The sequence below is a fragment of the Varroa destructor genome, unplaced genomic scaffold (genome assembly GCF_002443255.2).
Source record: "Varroa destructor unplaced genomic scaffold, Vdes_3.0 BEIS01000001.1, whole genome shotgun sequence".
NCBI classification, from domain to species: Eukaryota; Metazoa; Arthropoda; class Arachnida; order Mesostigmata; family Varroidae; genus Varroa; species Varroa destructor.
In genome coordinates this window covers 71,705,206-71,721,071 of record NW_019211454.1, presented here as the reverse complement: position 1 = coordinate 71,721,071, position 15,866 = coordinate 71,705,206, and the positions used below count along the sequence as shown (strand labels likewise).

The following is a 15,866-nucleotide window of genomic DNA, read 5'->3' as shown; positions in this document are numbered from 1 at the left end:
CCAAATTTCCGCAGTGTTGTAGTCCTCGATGAACTGAGGGAAGACCATTAAACGTTGATTTTCGAGTCTGAGACGTGTTTTCGCTAGTGAACTTACTTATGTTGGAGAAAACTCAACCGGTTTTCTAGAAAACTAAGTATTAACTAGCTAAGTTTCATCTGTAGGCAGCACATAGTTGAAAACTTTTCCGGCTTCCAAATCTACCCGATTCGTTTTTAATAGCCTAAAGGTTACAACCAATCGCGCCATTCGCTGGTGCTGAGTATAACCGTTGCTATAGTAACGTAAAAAAATTGCCAGTAAAATTTACACCTTGCTCACGCTTTTTTTATTCCTTGGTATCACAGCATCACGAATTCTCTATGGTACTGGATAACCGTAACAGTTCGGAAATCTAAATCTATAACATATTGATCGACAACAGAAGTCACAGGCTCATCATCATCTCCATTGCCTATAGGGGGTACTATATATGGCTAATATATAACGATGGGGTCGACCATTTACAAAGGGAAGAACAACCCTAACTTCAAGTAATCGCTAAATAAAGTTTGCTCCAATAGATAAAATCATTTCACGGTAAACCATGAAACTGTATTGTGTAACAGACCTGACAATGGATTTTACAAACCTCGATACACGTCGACGTGCACTGTTCGTTGGCACATATTTATTACAACTAAATGTAGTGAATCATATGAATAGATCAATCGAACTGGCGTATGTGGATGTTGCACGTACGAAAATCGTGCAAAAAGAAGCCATAGACTAGGGTAATCGTGCATTCGCATCCACTCCGAAGATCCAATACCGCAAAGGTACATAATATCCGAGTTGACGTCGATGATTGCGAACAATGACGTATGCTGTTGCCGCATGTATTATGTCGTATGGATTGATGTCGGCTCCGGCTGACGTCTGTATGAACCAGACGAAACCTTTTACTGGAATGGATATCAAAGGCACCGCATTTGTCAATCTATGCGTTTACCATCCACTCTGAGCAGTTATATTGGATGTTTGGTCTGAGCGGTGTCCGTCCTCTAAAAATGTGGGAATCGGCTGTACTAGCACAAGCAGTAGTCGTCGGACCAGAAGGGTCGAAGCTCGAGGAAAAACGCACTCGTCCCATTCTTATATCGCGTTTCCCTTCTGTTCGTTCGATCGAAGAGACGTACAGCGACGAACCAACTGCCAACTTCCATTCTTCCTTCCGTACGCCTGTGAAATGGTCGTTCGACTCAGGAGTTCACGGCCCTGACCGAAGGCCATTCTAACTGTAGTGAAAAGTTGTCGTACTGTTAAAGGCCATTTCCAGAAGCAAAACAGCAAAAGAACATGGGGAAAATAGGTCATCAAGTGTTCCTTTCTTAAAGCGCAAGAAATCTCTAGAAGGTTCGGTTAGAACTAGATGAGAGGGAAATTTGGAATCCCAAAAAATAGGGATATGCTGTGTGTTCATCGTTCTACTTGCGTGATAGCCAGCTGTTAAACCCACTGCACCTTGGTCTTAGGCTATTTGTCAGATACGGGTAGAGCAAGGATCATGCTGACCTTACAGATGGAATCGCAATAGGTCGCATTGTCCAACTTACTATCGCAAGGAGTCGCATTCGATCATAGGTGTCACTACTTGCGTCGCTTGCATAGCCCGTAGCCTAAAGGAACGTGCCTCACGAAAATATAAGCGATGCATGAGGGAGCTATAGGCAAAAAAAATTAAAGAATGGAAAAGGAATTACTCGATGGTTCCAAAAGCTATCGTGTGTAATTATTGTTGCCATTTATTTATTTAATAAAAAGTTGCAAATAATAACCAACCAATAAATAAAAACCATGCAAATATTGTCCCGATCCCTAACTAGCTTTCAGTGTTCTGATATTATATATGCTACGAGAACTCGTGAGTGCAACACATCTACTGGCCATCGTTATGAAGTTTTGAAACGTTTTTGGTGAAAGTAATGTTGAAACAACTATCACAGACAACAAGCAGACCAATTTCCAGAAATTTTTTTTCATGTCTTAAAGGAAAACGAAACGCTTTCATATTTTAAGAAAATCACTTAAAACCGCTCTGTTATGTACGCTGTATCGCAATGTAAAAGGTACCTACAACTATCCACTGAAGCGATGTTAAATTACCAGGAGGATATTAATAGCATAAAATAGGAAATAGCAGATATAGGAAATCATATTTACTCCTGCGGTGGCTGCTGCAAAAAAAGCAATTTTTTATGAGGAATCCAAGGCGTTGTTGATCAAAATATTTCTAAATTATGCTTTGCATATATGAGACATACTTTCCAGGTCTTAGCTTAAGTCTTTGACGGAATGGGGGTTCATTATACCTTTCTATCGACTAGCTTGATCGTCTCCAACGTTATTTTCCTGAGCCATTCAGATCGATTGTGTTGTGGATTCGTCTTCGCTCCTCTTCTGTTTCGGGTAAAATGGCCCTCTGTTCTCAAAAAGTTCAGCCAACTAACGAGGTCCATAACCTCGTCACACTATACTCAGGAAAATTTGACTTGAGCTCACAAAAAAGGATCAGATCGGATTCCGTTAGACGGGAAAGGCCGGCAATTGCTGTCATTTCTTCTGAGATTCTACATCAATGCACTGAGTAGGCTCGTTGAATAATTCGGTCAGGACATAGACGGGCTAAATCAACGTACAGTTTCATGAACGGTAAGCGGTAGCGATTTGTTACGCTGTAGAATAGCTCCTGCATGTGACAAATGATTACCGCGTTCGGTTTTTCTGTCGGCGCAGTAATTTTCGAAGAACTTTTTTTTGTACACAGAAAGCATTACAAAGACGTGAAAACTGGTTTGCGTAGGAGCCCCAAATATATTATAGTCTGTAAGGGTGGGCTAGGTGCAAAATGACTACGGGCCATTGTTGCTAACAGTTTTGCCGATCTCAGTCTTCGGACAATACGAAGATGGTTTATATGTACCAAAACGTTTGTCTGCAAACAGCATGTACTACAAGCTTGTTCGGTTGTCGTTGTGCGACCGTCTAGTTACTGCTACGAAGTCTCAAAGGAATCTAGTGCCTAGTTTCGATCTTTGCCAGTTTTTTTTAGATCTGAAAGTGCGCATTTATAAAAAGATGAGGATTTTCTTAATTAAAATTATATGGTATGCATTCTAAAGGTCTCGTATTCCTTGATGGAGTTACTCGTGATTGATAGATATATGATTTCACTATCATCATTATATCCTTTATTATATCAGTATATGCTTTTAATACCATCAAACAATTTCGTTTCCGTTCACAATTCATTAGGTTAACGTATTAATTGAATAACTTGTAGTAGGTTGAAAATCATCTTACCAACTCAACATTGTCACCGTACAGCTGTTCTTACGCGAACAGAGCGTAGAACCAATGTCTTTATACACTCTGCTAACGTAAGTGCATCAGGAAAAGTGTTTCTAGTCGAACCAATAAACCATCTAAAGTGTTGTTCTTTTTTGCCGTCGCAGATAGCCTGTGGTGGAAGAACAAGGGATAACACGTTGAATAACGAAGTAGGGTAACATGGACGTTCTCTTGACAAAAAAAGCTGACAAAGTCCATCCGTCCGTCACAAGATGTATATATGTCTTATGTTACAGATCGGCGGAAGATTTGCTGCAGCTTTGTGAGCACGCTAGTTGGGCCTAGTTTGATGTTTTACGACACTTTGCTGCCAATACCTACTTCGTGTCCTGCCTCTCCGCCTGCTTGCACCCTTCCTGGCCTACGGAACAAAAGTCCTACGAAGCCTACTTCACATGCCAGGCTTCGACGCGTTGGACCACGAGCCGACTCCTATCATTGACTGCGACGTTCAGAACAGAAAGAAACTCCCGCTCAACACATCAACGTGTTCTACAAAAGCCACACCCCAATCATCTCTTGTTTGACAAGATGAACAAACTTGCAGCATTTGAGGATCATTGTTTAATATCATAACTGGAACTTGAACCCGTCACGAATATTAATCCGAAAAATTTTGCATTATTAATATTGTCAGTTAACTTAGTGTAGGAAATACAGTCACATTCGAAGATCATACATCGGTGCAACAGTATCGCAAAACCATGTTCTTTCCACAGGTTTGACTACAAAAAACTGGCAATACTACGTACCGGTCAAGCGAAAGCCATATTCGACTTAGAGAAAACCTAGAAAAAAAAAAACAGCAAATTCCGACCGGCTAAATACTATCGGAGCAGTGTAGTCACGCTTTAGTGACAAAGCGTTTGTACACTGGATTGCGTTCGTTACAAGCTTGTCATGATGATCTGCAAAAGAATTCGATCCTAAAAAGAAATGGAAGTATATTAAAAAAAAAAAAAAAAACATTTCTAAGGTATCTAAATACTTCTAAAGAAAACGCGCCATTGTCTGGACTGACAATAAAAGACATCGCAAACAGCTAAGTACAATGCTAAATCGAGAACTATCAGCCGAACCGCATTTAACTTTTATTTACCCCGTATTTCCGGTATTACGCCGAGCGCCCAGAAATGTTTCACTTATGTTAACGACCCTCTGGCGCTTGAAGCCGACCAAAGGCGGCGATGTGTCAGTCGATCCAGGGCCACAGCTAATTTCCACCAGCTATCGTTGCTATTTAGGTGCCGTTTATATGCTCTGTTCTGTGAAATTTCTTTAACTTCTTTGTTGAAAAATAGGTGTATATCATTTGTATGCGGTTGTGCTGAGTAATTCTATCGTGAAACACTTCAAAGGCAAGCTTCTTAGGAGATTTCCGTGACACTTATTCTTAGTTGCACCTCTATTAAACTTACTTTACGTTATGCTCCATTTGAAGTAAGTTTTTTTCATCGCATCGCAAATTTATCGAGATTTTTAAAAAAAAAAATGCGTTTTTGGTGTTCTTTGCGGAAACACAAGTAATGCAAAATTTTTTCGTTGAGCAGTGGTTAATAATAAATAAAATTCCAATTTACTTCCGGTTATCAAAGGATCAAGCGCCTGTTGATATTCTGAAGACTTGATTGGTTTAAAGAAAAGCACCTCCAAAGTATTATAAGTACGATGCTCCCAGACAGTCTGCTTTGAGCTCACTTTGTCTGAGCTTCAGAAGATCAACTTTCCATAGCACAATAATGCATGCTTCAACGAAATTTCTGTAAGTTGGACGTGCTAGCGAACTTCGGGATTCGATAAGTTCCACTAGCGATGTGCCTAGTTAGCTCTTCACAGATCAATATACTTAGTTTTTCCACACCGTTTTTCAGATCGCAAGATGTTCACGAAGTGTCCTAAGTCTAACAGTTATTGTTAATGCATTCTTTTATTTAATAGTATCAATCATATTTTAGCTACACGTTGTTTGATGCCGAAAGCGCCAAAGTACAGCTTACTATAACTTAAGACTTGGCATTTCTTTATTGTTTCTATAGAAGCCGTTAATATTTTTAGTGTGTACATTGGGGTGTCTTCTACATATGAACAAATAAACTGTAAAGTCAAACAAATACATAACGTAGACGTATACATTGTTTGCAATTAAATTTTTAGGCGCGAGAATTCCTATACCGGAAAAGAGAAGGGCGTCAAAGATTTGCTCCGCGGTTAGATAAAGGTGAAAGGAAAGGAAAGGCTCAATTAACAGGTCGCTGTTTATCGGTTTTCTTGGTGTCGCTATTGAGACGAAGTTTTTCAGAAACAGCTCAACAAGTTGTTTGGTAACAGCATAGCTTTCATCCTGCTTCTAACCCTGAACCTATTTATATAACACGACTGGATGGCTTATAGAAACTAATCGCAAACGGTCACACAGTAATATATGTCGAACTGTGCCGATAAATAAGCACTGATGCAATTGCAGTATATTATTATGTTATGCAAGTTTCTACAGAACATAACTAGATTCGAAACGTTTTACTTCTTTTAGGCACATGCTGAGATTTCAGACAAAAAGAACAGACCCAATATGTTATCAGGCTCGGTTAGGAATAACTGTTGGCGGGTCCAAGTTCAATCCGCTCCCCATAGTAAAGAAAGATTTGCTTGAATTGAAATATTTACGTTTAATTAATACCATCCTTTTTCACATCCTGGCCCAGTTTATTCGCAGCTGGGTTTTGTATGTCTATAGAATATTCCATTCCACAGAGGATGGGTGAAAGTTTTATCGCCTAGTTAAGCATAAACAATAAATTCGTAGAATTTTATGAAAATATTTTGTCCTTCAATGCATAAGATTGATTGTAATACTGTGGATGATCTATATTGATCAGTGCGTTCCCGGGCGTATTTCCCTACTAACAGCGAACCTGAAGAGACGCAGCAATAGATTGTGGTTAGATGAAATTATATGTCGATGCGCGCTTGCTATTTAGAGACTATTTACGAAGCAAGGAAAGTGAAAACAGACCTAGCAGCTCCGATAGGTATTATGCACTCTTACGAAAATCGGGGTAAAGCTAGGAAGACTAATCCGAAAACAGTGACTATTTGGTATCATTTACAAGACGCCCCCACCGCCTCGTCCCCCAAAAAACGCTCAGGCGATTTAGTTTATACATATCAATAATGAATCGTAGCTCTCTGTTGTTAAGTTTGAACCTGCAATAAGGCTGCAGATCCCTTGTCTCCGGGAAAGAATGCAAAAGTTTCTTGCGTCTAAAAATTAAACCAGTTAACGTAAATAAGTTCTTGCCAGCTACTCAACAGTTCAAAAGTGATAGATAACCGAGCTGCAGGACTAGCCGTAAATTTTAAACCGGAACAGCGTTGGTAAAGACGATTGTCCAAGGCATACGTTAGAAGACGCCGAGATTGTCTATGGTCTACTAAATTAAATCGGTCGGATCCATTTTTATACCGTATGAGTCCAGCTGCCATTGGAAGCAGCACGTATTGGCGCGCTGACAACTTCTAGAATCAGGCTTTTCGCGATCAGACATGAAAGCTAGATGCTTCTTAGGGAGGCAAAAGAACGTCTGAGCAGTGCTCTTTAAGCAAGCGCGCATCAGCGATCCTCACTGCACAAAGAGGTTCGATTGCGATAATCTGATCTCACATAGATCAGATCCTGATCATGTGTTACGAAAGTACCGTTGGGGAATAAACAACACATCAGTTAGCAAGTGCTTCTGGGTGGAGAGTTCTGCTTCGTTAACGATATCTGCAAAGTCGAACGAAACTTTACTACTTGAGTATTTGAGCTCTGGAAAAAGCTAAATAGGAAAGCAGAGTAAATGGTGGGCTCGTCTTGTTCTTGTATTTCTTCACTGACATATTTTTAGCACGTTCTTCAATTCTGTAGCATCTTTCGTCTGACTCATCAAACACCAATTTGCTCCAGTATGAAAATCTTAGAAAAGAGAAAATTTTTCAAAGTAAATCGTGAAAAATTAACCCAGATAGCCAACCCCAGTAAATCATTCAACTGATCACAGCTGACTTGTATCTGACGCAGTCGAATGGCCAATGAATGTATTATACATGCAAAGGAAGAAATATTAATCGTATGATTTATATAACAATACCCCAAGTAATCTCGTAGCGTTAATTAGATTTGTGAAGATTCTATATAACCATGAAATGTAATTAGTCTGTCCGGTAATTCCAGCCGCCATTTTGTACGAGTAGAGCGGTAACATTATACATGCAGAATGGTGGTTTCCCAGCTGGGTCCGCAAAGTTCACCCGTATGAACTATACTGTATGCCCGTTGCCAGTGTCAAGCTTTGTAAATATTTAAATAGTTTTGCCTGGTTTCTCTAGAATATAATCATGTTCACTCCCTTTAAATTCCAATAGTTTCCACATTAATTACATCTGATCATTTGCTGCACAGTGGGGTAACCGTCTTTAATTATGCCAGGTAAAACGATGTTGTTGCTTCGTTCCGAAGCACTAAAACAGCGTAGTAGAAACACGGAGTTTCTACCTATTACCATAACCGAGCTACAAGTACAATCCAGCCTAGAGCATTTACCGTAGGCGTTAAAACCATTTATCGAGTCTAAGCTATAGCACTCAAAAAGGATTCCATCACTTGCGGAGTTCGGTTATTCCAACGGTCGTAGTCAATGAAATGGCGCGCTAATGATAAAAGTCTAAAAGATAAGACTTTCCCTGATCTATTACTTAATAATATTGACCTACCTGCACTTACGTAAACCTCACTCGACATATCTAGACGGCGTCCCTATTGTATCGTTGCGTAGTCTCTTCACGCTTCTCGATCTCTTCGCGCTTTCTGTCCCGGCGGATATCAATTGTATCAGAATTGAGGCTGCTGATTGTCAGTATCCCACATCTTGCAACAACTAGTGAGGAAAAACAAACCGGGGTAGAGTGTCATGGTCAACAAAATGGCATTCGATTACAACCCCACAATGTCATATATCAACCATGCTCAGTGGCAACATTGGTCATAAAATGGCGCTGCAGGATACTTTGTTTATTTAATGTGGTATTTGATTGAAGTTAATGCTTACTTGGAATGAATAGAGAATTATAATCGCAACGTATTAAAAGAATCGGAACTAAAAAGCTTATCACAGTATAATAAAACTGTAACCACGCGGGATTGGGCACGCTGGGCGCAGGTCAAATCACCCTATTGCTAAAAAAAAACAAAAAAAGGGTCAAGTAAACTGAGATATCTGGCATAGCTAAGTTCATTAAGGTTTGGAATTGAAACCGCGCGGAGCTATGGTAAAATGGTGACTGTCAAGTTCTAGTTGCGAGCGTGTTGAAAAATGTATAGGGCTATACAATGAAGTTCATAGCATAAACATATTCCTTTGAGAGTGTAATTGCCGTAACAGAAGAAATCAGGATGCTTATATTACCAGGACTCGACATATTCAAAATTTATTTCACGTAGAAATAGGCCTGACCACTACATTGTAGTGAGGGTAACCATAGGTACGCGGGGCCGAACACCAGGCCAAGGTGGTATAACAAAGTCGTTGTAAGTAATTTCTCAGGACTCGTAAGTAACACTTAGTCCGAAATGTATCGTACCTTATTACAGAAATAGTCAGCTATTGTTCTTTTATAAATCACTCTGTTCAGATTGTTGAGTTAAACTCTTCTATACAATCGCAACCCGGCGTTACATGTATGTGTTACCCGTTTCATAAATCTATCGTGGACAAGCTGTCAGAGTACCGAAAGAGCAGAAAAATCTGTCCATTTAGAAACTGCATCACTTCCATAGAGTCTGAGGCACGCGCGTACATCTCGTTCTATTAAAGTCGTCAAAATCAGGTTACATATTTAGGATGCTGTTCTAGTCCTTAGTTTGAACAGAGTGGTTGACTAGGACCTTGAAAACAACATATTCTACCACCTCCCATAATACTTCTAGAAATGAATCGTTCAATATACTATTTAGTAGAACAAACTGAAGAACAAATGTTTGGTTAATGCTGCAGCAATCGTTCACAGATCTAATAGCCTTTTTCAACACGATCCCCCTTTCCGTTGTGTTCAACTGTATAACTAAATTGTCAGCTCACTTGTTACATTTTAATCTGAGACCCACTGGGTTTAGGTCTGGGCCAAGGCACGATTATTTGCAGTGATATTTTATGCAGTTGACTCCCAGTTTAGGTGGCTTGTTAAAATCTTATGAGACTTAGCTGTATTTTGCGACTGTATTAGAGCTCGACCCGTTTGAGTTTAACCTCTTAGACTACCGCAGAATCTAAACGGAGGAAAAAAAACACACGGACGTCGCTTTGTCGTACCGCTTAAGCGCTCTCTACTTCGAGTTGACTTCGTTTTCTATGCAGATGACTATTATCAATTAACCATGCTTGTTCTATTTTAAATTCGTCCATTTAATACTCTATTCTGTTACAGATTCTAATTATTATAGTACAAATGATTTCGACAATCAGATTTATACAACGAAATGTTGTTCACTGACAAATAAAAGCCCCGTGCACACCGCACAAGCACAACGTATGGCGTCTGTGCTGACGCCAGATAATAAGATATATATTGAACTCATTTATTGGCATTTTGAAACATTGCTAGCTAAGAAGTCATTGCCGACAATTGGCAAGATCGTATGTTCTGACCGGACGGTGTAGTATAGACGCCCACATTATATCTCGTGATTTCAGTCATAATAAACAAAATAATGTACCACCAAAATGAAATAGTGTATATATATATATATATATATATATATATAGGAACAATTGGTCATTAGTCTAGCAAAAGGGACGACTTTCTTTTGTAAGCCTAATACAGTAAGAACTCAGTGGGCAAACACTCACCGGCATTTCTTGTGATTACCCCTGCAGTTGTAGCCAATTAAACGAGACAAAGGCAAAAAGAAAAAGTAGCGATAAAATTTAATCGCGCAGTATAGTATATAATATGCTACGCCATTTGGAAAAAATCTACTGTACTATATAAGTGCATCGTAGTCGGTGGCCTATGGCGGGTGGCCTGCGGCGGGTGGAGATGTCGATTAATTTCTGTAAATTTGAACAATATATAGCAAATCGTTCAAAGTTCTATTTATAGCATGAAACTAATTATATACTTTCGAATTACTCTCTGTAACAACATAGGAAACTAATAAGCATAGATCGGTCGTCTGCAACAAACAAAGTTTACATTTGTGTACGGACAAAAAGGCTAAACGTTTTTAACTCTATTTTTCATAGCTCATAAATTCATTGCTGTGTCACCATAAACTAGCGCCGCTATCACATCAAGACCGTATCGTATATTTACCCCAATAGCAGCAGAAATCGTTTTAACCTCGTTTAAAGGCCAGGGTTATTAAGCGACATAGTTTATAGGGTACATAGTCATATTTCCTGCCTGCTATCGAAAGCCGTATCAACATCACGTACAGCAACACGTTAGCACGATACATGTCTAACCTAGCTTTCTGACTGCTAACGTGCCAATATGTTAAGTACGTGAACCATCTCGTATGAGATGAACAAATAACATCGTGGCTGGTATGTTGGACCAAAGCTGACATGGATAGAGAGACACGGGAACTTATTTTAAATGGTTACCTTTTGTAAGAACTACGCCGCATAGAGGTTCAAGCCCATCGATGTCGTTCCTTTTAGTGATTTGTTATATACGTAGAATAATATTCAATGTCACAACAGTCCGTTTCGGTGGGTTGACAATATCCCATAAGCTTTTTCAGTGCGTGCGCTGTCCACTAGATGGTATAACGTAAATTGGCCTAGGTTTACCTAGAAATATTACCTCGAAACAATGTTCAGCATTAATTTTCTAAAGGCTACTGTCACTAAACACACACACCCCCCCACACACACATATACATACGAACTAACTAGAGCCCTCGCCGACAGCAGATGCCAACCTGCAGAGCGGAAACAACAGCCGTAAGCAAACGGCTGTTACAAGCACCCTGAATCCCTTAAGACAACTTATCGCTTGTAACGTACCATAGCGTGATATAGATCCCACGGCGAATAAAACTACAAATTCAGTGGAGGGGGGGGGGGCTACGTGAGGCAGTAATTAGGTTTAACTGAGACTATCTTTACAAATGTCCATTAAGGCGGCGGTTGGAGCAATCGACCAGCTTTTTTTCTTGATTCTTCCTTGTTATTTTCTTCTTTCGTACTGCTACTTCGTGTCTCCGAAGTACCGCGTGAGTTCCTTACGATTTCAGCGTTACCGGGTTCGGTTGTCTGCGCTACCTTTTTTTCTATCGATGCTCTTCGTGCTCGATCGGCCATTGGTCGTTGATTGAGATGAGGTCAACGTGGTGAACATGCTGATTGATAAGGACAAAGCAGAAGAGTTGTTGTTGGTAGCGCTAGAGAACGCAAACAACGAATTTAGAAAAGATGGAGAACAAACAGCAGGACAAAAGCTATAGGACGTAACGGAGCGAGAGTGCGTTTGGACAGTGTCGATCATAGAGCTAGGGAAACAAATGGTAGGCACAAAGAAAAAATGTCGTGTGGCTTGGCCGGCCAGTCGCATACGATCATCGAGCGGCGTATGTTAAAGCACAGTCGAGCTCCATGAAAATCCTAGCTTGCTCTACCGGTTAGACTGACATTTCTATCGAGAAACAGACGACGAAAGGGACGGTTAAAAGTCACTGCCGTAAAAGCACTAGAAAAGCTCACTCGATACGAAAATAAGATTTATACGTATAAACGGTAATTCTTTATCTAACCCATTCAAAAGCCGTATCTCCTTCCATGGTCCGTTTCATATAATCTTTGACCAAGGGCGATCTCTTACCAACGGCAGCCCTTACATGTTGATTTAATGGCTAACAAAGAAAATAGCTCACATACGTAGATAACGAATTCTGTCTTACTCTTTCTGCCTTTATTTACACTTGTACTTTATTATAAAGACTAATGGACGGCTATTAATGCGCACACCGGCAAAAGCTTGCCCCAGACCTATCGTAAGGTACAGCTGCGGCCAGCTATACGAAGGCGAATTTTTTTTCAAAACTATGCAATTTACGTGTTGATTGTCGTAGATAAACCAATCATTTAGAAGGAGGTTTGAAAACTAAGTATATGAACATGTGTTTAAGCATTAAGGACGTTAAATAAAATACAAATGAGTTTAAGTTATCCTTCGTCACAGTAAACGAAAGGCGGTGTTAAGTAAATGAAATTTCTAAACCCAGTCAGCCTTTCAATGGCCACGTCGTTTCACTTATACGTAGCTCTGGTTCGAGACGACCGATTTGTTGAACGCGTTAATATCACAGACGTCGCCTATGACATTTAGTTCGCTGGCTACCGCTTTCCTTGCGCCACTCACAAACGTCTAAAAAACCTATAGATGGCCTGCTTTAAGAGCTGTCTCCTTTAATCTCTTTAAAAAATGCTGTTTGTATCTTTTGAACGGAACAGTCGTCAACTTACGACAAACAATGGATGCTGTTCAACATAGCTCTGTGGCAGATCCAATTTTTACCTTTCTACTCACTGATACGCTTTTCTGTGGGCTTAATTGAGAACCTTGTGCACGGTATCCAAAAATGAAAAACACCGTTGAGTCCGACCACTGTGAGTTCCCGAATCGCCAAGTGGACTTATAGCCGTACAAACGCATTAGTCTCTTACGACCACTTCTTGGATGCTATCTGAAGTCTATTCGGTGGTCATTGAGTATCAGTGCTAAAAGACATCGATGGAAGCAGATTGAAGCTAGTCATTTTTAACGAAAACGCATTGAAATCAAGAATAGACAAAGGTACTTGGGTTTACCATGCTGCAATGCCCACGCCCAATTTATTGCCTTTTACGTAAGTGGCAAACAGACAGGTGACAAATTCATTTCAGCTTGCGCTTATTATGAAACATAAAAAAATACATATACCTCGACGTTTTGCGAGTTCGTTTTAGCAATTTATGTGGCATAAATATCTCACATCTAATTTTCCAACTCTAAATATAATGATGACAGCGAGTAATACTTTACCTCAAAAATAGCGCTTACTCTAATAAAGGAAATGGTATTTAAAGACAATGGCTACGTTACAACATATCTATACTTTAGGGTCCTTTCAAATAAACAGAACTGTCTTACGCATTATATTTGAAAAGAGCATTTGCATACGTATACTACTGATATATGTCTCTCTTGCCTCACTTCTGCCGTTATATGATGTATACCACTCCATTGTTATCTTCATCATAGAAATAATGCTTATGTTATCGCTAATTCTCAAAATCAATCCGTAACGCCATATTTTCTGACCTCTGTTACGCTGTCGTAATAACTAGGCATCTGGTTGCCCCGACCAATTCAGCGTCACCGATGCCAATAAGAGACGTTTCCAGATACAACCTGCTTGCTCCGCCAGACTCCCACTCTCGTACCCACAGACTGCAATCGTTGTCCCCTATGGCACACTCTGAATTACTAAATCTCATTGAATTTCACAATCTACACTCGTTTAACAAGATATGGATGAACGCAAGGAGAGCCCATAGGTATATAAAAAAGTTACATTAGTCACAAAGGCTGTGTAATATGATTCGTCGTAATCTATTATATAGTAGAAGCTATTTTCTGTTTCCGGGCCTGCCAGCCACAGGACATACGGTGTATGTGTCCCAGTTCAGTATTGTGTGATTTGCTTTCATCGGTTGGGGCGAGAAAGGGCAACCCTCGACTGGTAGTAGTGGCGTCTTCTTCTTCATTCCACACCTTCGTTCCTCTCTCTATTCGAATGCCATTCACCAGCATCGCCATCTCTTCGGTCTTTTTGCTTAGTAGCAACTTTTCTCTCTCGGACCGTCGCCCAACGCTAGATCCGCGGCCAAAATGGCAGCAGCGGAAACTACTCATCGTTGGAACAGCTATTGCGTTGCTAGTTCAGCCGGCTGGCCGCATTGAAACCATTGGTTAGTTTTCGGCACTATAGAGGGTCTCCTTTCGCCGTTTTCCTCTCACTCTCCCCCATAGGTGAGCCTTTTACCACGTAGGCCCTTGACCAGCGCCATCTAGACAGCAGCAGCAATAAACAGGCTATTGCAGTGGCTCCGACAACTGTAAGAAGACTTCGTGAGTTGCCTTGCGGATCCCTCTATAGTTGACTGTGTGCAGCTGTTGGTTCGTTCGTTGCTTACTTGGTCATTTGAGCGTAGCTGATTCCAATTGAGCCGGTCTGCGCAGAAACTGCAGCGACCGCAGACAGGGGCCGACGCCGGCCTTTCTAGCTGCTTCTGTTTGATGCTGTCAATGTTGTTTTTGTTGAGGCTGTTAGCAGTGCCGCAGCTGTCGTCGCTGCTGGCGTCGTTGTTGTTGTTGTTGTCGTTATTGAAGGTCTCACGTCTTAGGGCAGCAAGGGGATAAAGGGCGCTGTCAATATAAAGAGAGGAACAAACAAACTAAACAAAAAGGAAGGCTAGGTACTTGGCCAGACCTGCAGTCCTGAAAAGCCAGTCTATCTCTCTTACTTCATCTGCCCAATCGAAGGCTACGTTCTGATGACTAGCGGCGGAGAAGAAGCAGGAAAGGCTTGTTTGGAGTAATACACCTGGGCGCCAAACAACTACCGTTATACGATGAATATAGGGACGAGGTTTCGGAAGAACACTGGTCAGATAGGTGAGAAGTCGAGCTGTAAACTGTATCACACAACGTAAGCCTTCTGAACAAATGCGCCATTGGAAAATATGGGAATATTTACCATTCAATAACTTCTGAACTGTCTCTATTAGACTGACCGCTGCACCCGGACAACCACAATATCTATGAGAACTCAAACTGTAAACCAAAAGTGCGGGCAAGAAGCACTATCCTTAGTTATAATAGGTAGGGATCGGTTTACCTGGCCTATTAAAAGAATCGCCTGTAAAGACCCTCAACCTGAAAGTGGCTGGCGCGTCTATTTGACTTGTTTTTGGGTTTTATGTTTGCATTAAAATTGTTTCAGCTTAATTTTCTACGTAAACCAAACTCATATTTGAAGTGTATCTTGACGTTCATATTGCACAAATCATATAATATATCTTATTGGAGTGCGATCGGATAACGTTAAAATTAAGTTGTTTGCTTCGAAACTCCTATATTTCAATAGAGCTTATTAGTAGGCAAATGAGCGAAAAAAGCTACTAATATAAAGCGACAACGTTTAGCAATGATATATAAAAACTGTTCCAGCATTGATATGAGTGAAATCTTATGCATCTATTTACTAGACAGTCAACTTCGAAAAATCGTCGACAAACACAACACAGTAAAGCGAATATAAGAGATACTAAAATGTATGACCGTATAAATAAATTGTGAAGGGGCACACGTCGTTTAACCATTCATACGGGAGTCCTGCAGAGTTGCACCTCTTCCCGGCTCCCGAACGTCGGCCGAGAACGTCATTTTTT

At 40.5% G+C, this 15,866-nt stretch overlaps 1 long non-coding RNA gene across 4 annotated transcripts; it reads right to left on the bottom strand.

Annotated features, from left to right (window-relative positions):
* Window positions 1-6,041: 6,041 nt before the first annotated feature.
* On the bottom strand, window positions 6,042-11,432 carry LOC111243237 (uncharacterized). 4 transcript variants are annotated; one of them, XR_015319722.1, is made up of 5 exons: window positions 11,034-11,432; window positions 9,738-10,478; window positions 8,143-8,306; window positions 6,854-7,156; window positions 6,042-6,302 (listed from the first exon to the last, which is right to left on the bottom strand). It is a non-coding gene; the product is annotated as an uncharacterized LOC111243237 (long non-coding RNA). The 4 variants fall into 4 exon arrangements; XR_015319723.1 differs by lacking the exon at window positions 9,738-10,478; XR_002670387.2 differs by lacking the exon at window positions 11,034-11,432 and having other exon boundaries at window positions 9,738-11,024.
* Between the last annotated feature and the right edge of the window lie 4,434 nt (window positions 11,433-15,866).